We start from the raw sequence: 9,759 nt of genomic DNA, 5'->3' as shown, positions 1-9,759 counted from the left end.
GGCTCACGCACCATTTCTTTGTTTAAATTATGCGCCACTTGTATGTTTAAGTAACGCGCCACCTCTCTGTTTAAGTTATGCCCCATTTCTCTGCTTACCACGCCACTGCTCTGTTTAAATTACGGCTATGTCTCTGTCTCAGGTTTAGGTAAAGAACAAAATTAAAGGAATAATGTGCAGGTTTAGCCTAGCAATTGTAGGAAGGTCATTAAGGTGGTGGATTTTAGAGTGCATAATTCTGAAATCACCACACTGTTGCCACTACCTCTACCGACACTGCCCGTGTCCCAGCACTGTGATGTTTTTATGTGCCAGAGAGCAGAGAGAGAGGTGCATTTGTCACACAGTGACAGCACCAATAAAGAAGTAATAGAGTACCAGGGCCTTGGGAAAAGAAATACTTTAGAATGTACTGAAGGAAATTGATGACCAACAAGGAAATTTAGTAGTGACAGGAAAAGTACAATCTTAAAGCATGTAGTTGACATGATAAAGCAGTGGAGTGTACTATCTAAGGTTCCATTCCACACCACAGCTATTAAATCTGATTTCTTTAATATGGGTACGAGAAAATTATGCACTGAGGTGGTTTGGCCATCTGGTGAGGATGGAGAGCAAGAGTCTAACGAGGAGTGTTGTGAGTGAGGTGGGGGGAGGGGGAAGGATGGAGAAGACAGAGGATAAGTTGGAGGGATGGAGTGGAGAGGTATATGAGAGAGGGGGCGTGAGCTGGCGGGAGGGCAGCGAAAAGGCAGGGCGATGTGGAGGCGAGTTGTTAGTGGCCACTCCTTACGGGATTAAGGCATCTGGCTATATATAGATAGACAGAGGGTATTGGTTACAAAATTGCCAGTTAATTATGTCAAGCATTTCTTCAGGGATACTGTAAACAGGGAACTAATTACCAAGGAATATAGGTAAAATGCTGAATAGTCTTACTTAGGGCAGCCCAACACCCCCAGAAGGAGCCTATGGAGAGGCGAATAGACTCCTGGTGACAGGGACATAAGTCCACCTGGGCCGCATGCCCCTATGACCCAGAACTTGCCTGCCACCACCATAGCAGGAAAAAGAGACTACCTTCTGGGTGAGCTAACCACCAACAGGATCGGGGTGGAGCAATTACTCTTGCTCCATACAGCACCCCTAAGACGGCTGGTAGCCACTCAACCCTCCTACAGGAGACAGCCTGCAGCCGCTCTGCAGGTAATCAGGAGACTGCTGGTAGCCGTTCTTGCCTTCGTCAGGAGATGGTCAGAAGCCGCTCTGAAGGTCCCCTAAAAGAGATGGCCGGTAGCTGCTCTGGAGGTAATCAGGAGACGGCCGGTAGACGCTCTGAAGGTGCCCTAAAAGAGATGTCCGGTAGCCGCTCGACCCTCCTACAGGAGACGGCCGGTAGACGCTCTGAAGGTGCCCTAAAAGAGATGTCCGGTAGCCGCTCGACCCTCCTACAGGAGACGGCCGGTAGCCGCTCCTGCCTTTGTCAGGAGACAGTCAGAAGCCGCTCCAAAGGTGCCCTAGAGACGGCCGGTAGCCACTCGACCCTGCTACAGGAGATGACCGGTAGCTGCTCCAGAGGTAATCAGGAGACAGCCAGTAGTCGCTCCCGCCTTGGTCAGGAGATGGCCGGTAGCCGCTCCGAGGGTGCCTTTGAGTCGGCCTGCAGCCACTCCCCTGCACAGGCCACGGCCAGTAGCCTGGCCTTGAGAAGGCCAGTAGTCGCGCCCCTAGAAGGCCATGGCAAGTAGCCGGGCCCCACGAGAGGAGACGGTCAGTAGCCACTCCTCCATCAGGTGCTGACTCCCATCCACGAGACTACTACCCAGAAGGAGGCCCCAGCCTGGAGGACTACTGGAGAGGCCCTGTGACCACCACTGAGCTCTTCTTATTATAACTGGTCCCTGAGAGGCCTCACCTGATGGACCCCGATGAAGACCGATGCCGCAGCCCACTCCTGATGGTGTCCCCTAACACCGGAGACCGCAGCCTGCAGGACCTCCAGACCGCCCCCAGGACCCTCGGGCGGGACATCCCCACACCCCGACTCCAAAGACCATCGTCCTCTGTCAGGTGCGTGAGTGAACGATTCAGGTAGCTGTTCGGCTCCAACCCAGAGGGCCAGACTCCAGCCCCGAGCCCTGAGAGCGTGGGGCCCTTTGCCACCCACAGCCCCTGACGAGAGAGGACGCCCTTACACGTGATCACGTGGCCCCTGAATATGGAGGCCCCAGGGGGAGCTCAGCCCCGTCAGTAGTCAGGCTGAGTTGTTCCCGCCACCATTGTACCTGACTGCTACCACACCCAGTCCCGATAGTGAGTGACAGTGAGAGCACAGTGAAAGTGATACAGTGAAGCGAGGGCAGAACAGTGAATTACTAGAACACGGGAAGTCAGAAATGTCAGTGTTAGTACAAAAGAAAGGTGGAATAGATAAAGTGACCGTGAGACAGTGAACATGGCCGGGCAGCGAGTAAAGTGTCTGTCTGAGTGAACGTAATACCATCATAGTGACATGGCCTCACTCTGAGATCAAGCAGAGACTCCCAGTGCCATAGTAATAAATAATAACGTGACAGACAAACGAAGTAGACTGACAACAGTGATTAACAGAGCCACAGCCCCAGTGAATGGAACTCCACATGACAGATAAAGCCTGGACTTCCCCAGAGTGACCGTATTTGGTTTCGCTGCCCAAGGACTCCTAATCTTAGTTAACGTGCTATTCACTTTACCTGATCTTGTCTCAAACAGTATCCTGCATGATACTAATATGCACAATCTAGACCTAAGGTTTATAATTGCTCAGAATAATTACTCTTTTGACATCTTCCCGTTCCACTTGTAAAATTTAGCAATACACGTATGAGGTTGTTGCTTTGAGTTTTTGTGTCCTGCCTCTCCCTTATTTGTCTAAGCACAGGTCTAGAAAGAGAACCCAGCTACACAATAGGCGTTAGAGGGATGGGAAGCCGACCCTAAAACACCTAGCATTACACTGGTGGACAGCAGTGGTTCTTGACCTGGGGATATGAGAGAGGTCATCAGGAAATACCAGCAAAATGGCAATCAAACCTTATGTGCAATTGCACAAATTTGACCCCAAACAGTATGATGTTGATACATACCTGGCAATCATAAAAGCTTTGCTAGACATCAGGTTCAAGACAAGAGAAAAGTTACAGTTACGCTTCCGCTGCTGGGTGAAACGGCAGCCAATATCGCACCAAAAATTGCCCCGGGGCTCACCTGGCAGAATATTACGAAGCTCGTGATTCAGGCCATCACCCCATCACTAGGTAAAGTGGTGACACTATCCCAGTTGGATAGACTAACTTTTGATGGCAACATAGATGACACCTTAATCCAGGCTAGACACCTGGTCACTACTGCCTACCCGGAGGCAGATGATGAAACCCGGGAGCAACACACTTTTAATACTCTCCTCAGAGTTCTCCCTAGCGTGGTCAAGGAGAATTTTACAATCCACGACCCAACAGGAGACATGGATAAGGATATCCAACTCATACGCCACCTCCTGACCTCCCGCCCCACACCCCAGGAAATCAACATGGTGAAAAAGTTCCCCACGAACATCCCGGCTCCTCCAGTCAAGCCACATCCGCCTATGCCCCACACAATCCCCACCCCAGCACCCAGCCTGCCTAGGGTGCACCCCAGCCACCGGAGCCCCAGTCACAAGGAGAACCCCAACTTCATTCTGGAAAATCCCTGGGAGTTCTCCGCTTGCAGCTCCAGGTGCCCACTGCATGACATTAGGGACCAATTGAAAGCGGCCAGGCACAAGACAACCACCCCAGGCCGACTTAAAGTGTCCTCCCTAGGGAATGAGGAGCTGCAGGACGAACCCGCACCCACGGAAGATACTGAACCCAGGGACCAGAGCCAGAGGAAGAAGGCGGCCCCCGGCAGTTGGATTTGTAGGACTGCCCCCGCACCTTCCCACAGTAGCAGGGGCCACTTCCTCCAAATACCGCCCCCCAGTTTACCACAAGATGAAGCTGAATGGGGTGAAAGCCAGACTTCTGGTTGACACGGGAGGGGCCAGATCCTGCCTGTATGATCACTACTTCTCCCGTCATAAGTCAACTTTCGGCCCACTATTCCTGACAGCTATTCATTTTGTGGACGCGGGGGATGGCCCCCTGCTGATCCTTGGGGAAACTCGGGCCATGTGTGTCGACACTCACCAACCGGCATCGACACACCATAAATTCACCATATTTGACTCTTCCTGCCACAACTACGATGGATATCTGGGACTGGACCTGCTATAGAAGCTAGGAGCCACCACCCATTACTGCAACAGACAGCTTCAGTTCCAGAAATCCCCCTCCCCCCCGGGCCATTTGCACCTGCATGCCCTGGCCCCATCTGGAAGAATCCATTTCCTTCCCATCTCCCCCCGATCCCACTCTTCCCCCCTCCCCTCCCCTCCCTCCCTCATTCCCCGCCACCACCTCCTCCACAGTGACAATCCTTCCTTGCCACGAAGCCTGGGTTCCCCTCAACCCGCCCTCGGGTACATCCATCCTATTCTCCGCACACCTGCCAACCAGAACCCTCTCGGCCTGCCTCCTGTCTCCAACCTTCCTTCTCCTTCATCACGCAGCAGTCTGAATTGCCGATCTCTTCCCATCCCCTCTCACCCTCTCTCAAGGGCTCGTCATCGAAGAGATGGAGGAAGCTGAGCCCTGCACCCCCTCCTCCTCCAGCTCCCCCACCTCCCTGCCCCCCATTCCCGACCATCTCTCCACATACCAATCAGACACCCTCCCCTGCCTCCTGGATTTCCAGGACCTTTTTGCGGAGGGACTTACCGATATTGGACATATCACCTACCTGGCTCATGAGATCCACATGACGGGCCCACCGATCCAACAGCCATCCCGGCGGAAAAATCCCAAGCAGCAGGAAGAGGAACACCACCAGGTTCAAGAGATGATCGAGGCCAGAGTCATCTCCCCCTTCACCAGCCCCTGGTCCTCCCCTGTCCTCGTGGAGAAGAAGGATGGCACAATACGGTTCTGCATGGATTACCGCCGACTCAATGACGTAACCACCAAGGACGCTACTGCATTCCCATGGATAGACAACTCCCCAGATTCCCCGTCCGGCGCCTCCTGGTTCTCCACCTTTGACCTCCAGTCAGGGTATTGGCAGGTCCCAGAGTGACCGGAAGACGGGAGAAACTGCTTTCTCGACCAGCAACAGGAAACATTATGAATTTAATGTCTTATCCTTCGGCCTCTGTAACGCCCCCGCCATCTTCTCGAGACTAATGGAATCTGTCCTCAGCAGCCTCACCTGGGAGATCTGTCTAGCCTACTTAGACGACGTCATTGTATTTAGCAAGACCTGGGCCGATCACCTTCAGAGCCTTTGCAAGGTCTTCGCATGGATACGACAAGCGGGCCTCAAACTCTGGCCCCCCAAGTGTGTCCTGGCCATCAGAACCGTCTCATTCCTGGGACATGTCATCTCCCAGGCTGGCATATCTCCTGACCCAGACAAGCTCCACACCATCACGGACATCCCCTCACCACTAGATGTCCACAGGATTCGGGCTTTCCTTGGCCTGACGTCCTATTACTGACGTTTCGTGAAGGGGTTCGCACACATTGCTAAACCACTCCACGACCTGACCCGGAAGGGATAACCGTTCTTCTGAATGGATGATAGATGAGCTGCCTTTCAACAACTCAAGGACAAACTCGTTTCCCCCCCAGTTGTGGCCTTCCCCGACTATTCCCTCCCGTTCCAACTCAACACTGATGTCTCCTTGATTCTAGCCCGAGTCCATGAGGGATGCGAGTGCATCATCGCCTGTGCCAGCCACACCCTCAACCAGGCAGAAAAAATTATGCCACCGCAAAGAGGGATTGCCTATGCATCATCTTGGTATTAGAGCATTTCTGGGCATACCTGACAGGGACCCAAGTCACCATCATTACCGATCATCAGTCCCTCCAATGGCTGCAGCAGTCTGAGACCTACAATGCCCAGCTCATCAGATGCCACGAGACACTGTAGGAGTTCAACCGTGAAATCCACCCCGGCAAACTCCATACCAACGCAGATGCTGTCTCCCTGCTCCCCATCAGTGCCGTACAACCGGAGCCAGATCTCCTCCAACAGTGGCATTGTAAGGAATGAACCCCAGGATTCCTCAACATCTCTTCAGAAGGCTGTATCGCCAGGGCGACCACCTGCTCACTCTGTCCAGGCATATCATCCTAGCCCCCGACACCACCCTCGAAGCCCTCCAGCACCTGCATACCCCCAGCGGAATCCACCTGGGCATGAAAAAACTCCTGCAGGTCTTTAACAAAACTTACTGGGTGATCAATCCCTCCACCCTAGCCAAGGAGATTAACCAATCCGGCCAGGCGTGCGCCTTGAGCAAAGACATCACCTGCACCACCAGTCCATCGTGGCACATTACCACCCACAAACCTTGGCAGTTATTGGCGATTGATGTAGTGGGACCTCTACCCCCGAAATCGGGCTATTGGTACGTCATCACGTTCGTTGGTAGGTATTCAAAATTCGTTATAGCCAGCCCGGCAAAAGAGCACCATGCTGTCCCAGTTGCTGATGCCCTGATTCAGCATATTTTTCCCTTCTTTGGTATCCCACAGACAATCCACTCCGACAACACACCAGAGGCTCCCACATATCACACTTGTCCCCTTACTGACGCCAGGGAAATGCTATCGCGAATGAAGCCATCATACACTAATGAACCAAATTCGCACCTGGATAGGAACCACCAAAGACAACAACTGGCTCGCCCATGTCAAAATTGTACAATGGGGCATAAACTTCCCCCCCTCTGAGAGGATGGCATTTCACCATACGAACGAGTGTTTGGGGAAACACCTCTCCTCCGACCCCTGCAACAACACTTACAGCCCTCCACCTCTTCTCCCACATCTGACCCCCTTCACCACATCAAGCGGTGACTATTACACCTTCAGAATAACCTCGACCTTTGCCCCGACACTGCCTCCAACCCCTACAAGCCGGGCGACACCATCATGGTAGCGCAGCTTCCCACCCCCCACAAGCTTGCAATGTGGTTCATGGGACCCCAAACCATCATCCACGTCCCTAACCCTTACCAAGTGACGGTTAAATATCACAGCACCCCTCGCTTTCTCAGAAACCGTTGTGTATGCCTATTTCACGCCCCCACATCCCCCTCCCCCGCCCCACACCCTGCCCCACCTGCTGCCCCCACTCCACTCCCCTCTACCTCCTATGACTGCTACATCTCCTTCTCACCATCTCTCTCCCCCTCCCCCTCCCCCATCACCTCCACCTCACCCCCCGCCACGCTGCCTCACACCTCACCTGAAGGTTCACCAACACCACCAAATCCAGACCTCTCCCCCACCTCCTCGCCACCAACCACCCCATCCCCCACACCCAGCACCACGTGTCCTGCCCATGCTCCGGCACCCCCTTCAACCACCACATCCTGCCCCAACCATCTTCTCAGTACAGCCAGTCCCTGAGAGGCCTCGCCCGACGGACACTTCACTTGAACTTGTCTCAAATGGTATCCTGCGGAATACTAATACCCACAATCTAGACCTAAGGTTTATAATTGCTCAGAGTAAATACTCTTGTGACATCTACCCGTTCCACTTGTAGAATTTAGCAATACATGTATGAGGTTGCCTTGAGTTTTTGTGTTCTGGCTCTCTCTTATTTGTCTAAGCTCCGGTCTAGAAAGAGAACCCAGCTACACACTAGGCGTTAGAGGGACTGGAAGCTGACCCTAAAATGCCTAGCATTACAGTAGGAGACTAAGTTACAGTAATAATATTTAAAAGTAACCGCGTTATGTATCCGCCTTATACATCTCAACCGGTGATCGAAAAATCTAAGGATTTTCCATCCATATAGGTCGGGAAGAACACAGCCAAGACTTCAACATCATTGTGATATTAGTGTTGCACCTTTATATCAATGTCACACCTTTATATTAGTGTCACATTTATATCAGAATCACACCTTTATAGTAGTGTCACATTGAGATCAGTGTCACACCTTTATATTAGTGACACACCTTTATATGAGTGTCATAACGTTATAGTAGTGTCACACCTTTATATCAGTGTCACACCTTTATATCAGTGTCACACCTTTGTATCAGTGTCACACCTTTATATCAGTGCCACACCTTTATATCAGTGTCACACCTTTATACAGCTCTCCATCCTGTGATATTTACATGAAAATTTACACTGTTTCGTGGTCACCAATTTACTTTGTCTTGGCGACCTCGGATGGAAGGACTGGTGGGTGGCGGAACATTCTATATTTCTCTATTTTCAGCTCATGAAAAAGACTCCACAGTCATAGTTTTCTCTGTCATACAAGGATCCGAAGAGACAAGTAGGAGTGTTGCTGATTGCTCTCCTCTTCGATTTTGCAGAGACTCTCTCAGGGGGTTTTGCAGTGACTATAAATTTGTTTGAGTGTCAGGAGGAAGTGGCTGGATGAGGTAGGTGAGGAGGTATGTGTGATGAAGGCTACATCACTTTCTCTTCTTTTCTTGTTCTTGTTCTTTTTGTTGTTGTTCTTCTTATTGAAGTGGCTCCATCTCACAGGAGCTCAGTTTGTGTGGCTCGCTTCTCTTGCGAAATAGACCTAAGAATTTCAGTTTTGTGTTAATATGTTCATGGATGTGCGGCCTGTAATTACCAATCTCTGTGTTGATTGTTCCACCTTTGTGCATTCCAGTTAATGTTTCTGAGCCCCTTCCCTCCATGTAGCAGGGTTGGAGCTTAAGTTGATGCTGTAGTCATAAATACTGTTGCTAAGTGAAATACCCACCCCATGGAGGAGCCACAGACGGGGTGGCACAACACCCACCCCATGGAGGAACCATGGGGTTTATGCAGAATGTGTAGAGGGCCCAGGCCAAACGATCTTATGTCCCTCGTCACCATGCGCCCCTGTTCCTCTCAAGCTGACCCAACGAGAGGTACTGGTATGTATTGCTAGTGCCTTACCCTCTGACCAGGACAGCACCCATCAGACTCGGGGTGGGACTTGTTCTAAGACAGTCCCAAGTAGGCCCTCAGTAGCAGAGTCCACCAGACCTGCCTCCAAAAGAGGAAGAGCAACTTCTGGTCCTCGAAGTCCTACTTTTCCCCAGGGGAACAGCGGCACAGTAGTGTCTATTGGATCTACTGTAGAAGGAGCGTCCACCGGATCTCCTTCTTCTGCTGTCCGCCTTCGGGAGCAGGTGTCTCGGACCGTCAGACAGATGACCTTCACCTGCAGTCCCCAGGAGGGTGGCGGACCCATGATAGAGTCCACCAGACCTGCCACCAGGGGAGAGACCACCGGTTGTCCCCCAGCTGCACTTTTCCCCCGGCAACAAAATGGTGGTAGAGTCCATTGGACCTGCTGCAGAAAGTCTACTGGACTTTCTCCTCTTACTGCCCCCGGGATGAGAGGTCCTCCGACAGTGTCCTCCAGACCTGTTGGCTAGAAGGAGTGTCCCCCAGCCCTCCTTCATCCATTACCCCAGGAGGGAGCCTGGGTAGTGTCCCTTGGACCTGCTAAGTGGAAGGAGTGTCCCCTGTACCTCCTTCCTTTGCCCCAGAGTGGAGGTCTGGTAGGGTCTGTTGGACCTACCAAGCTGAGGGAGAGACCACCGGTCTCCACCATCCTGGAGGCTTCCTACGAGGGCGCAGTCTCTGGCTCAGCCCGCCCCTCCAA

Source organism: Coenobita brevimanus, chromosome 92 (genome assembly GCF_032717465.1).
Source record: "Coenobita brevimanus isolate Jiangsu-jjx chromosome 92, ASM3271746v2, whole genome shotgun sequence".
Classification (NCBI taxonomy): domain Eukaryota; kingdom Metazoa; phylum Arthropoda; class Malacostraca; order Decapoda; family Coenobitidae; genus Coenobita; species Coenobita brevimanus.
The sequence above is the reverse complement of the archived record's forward strand: the minus strand, read 5'-3'. Positions refer to the sequence as shown.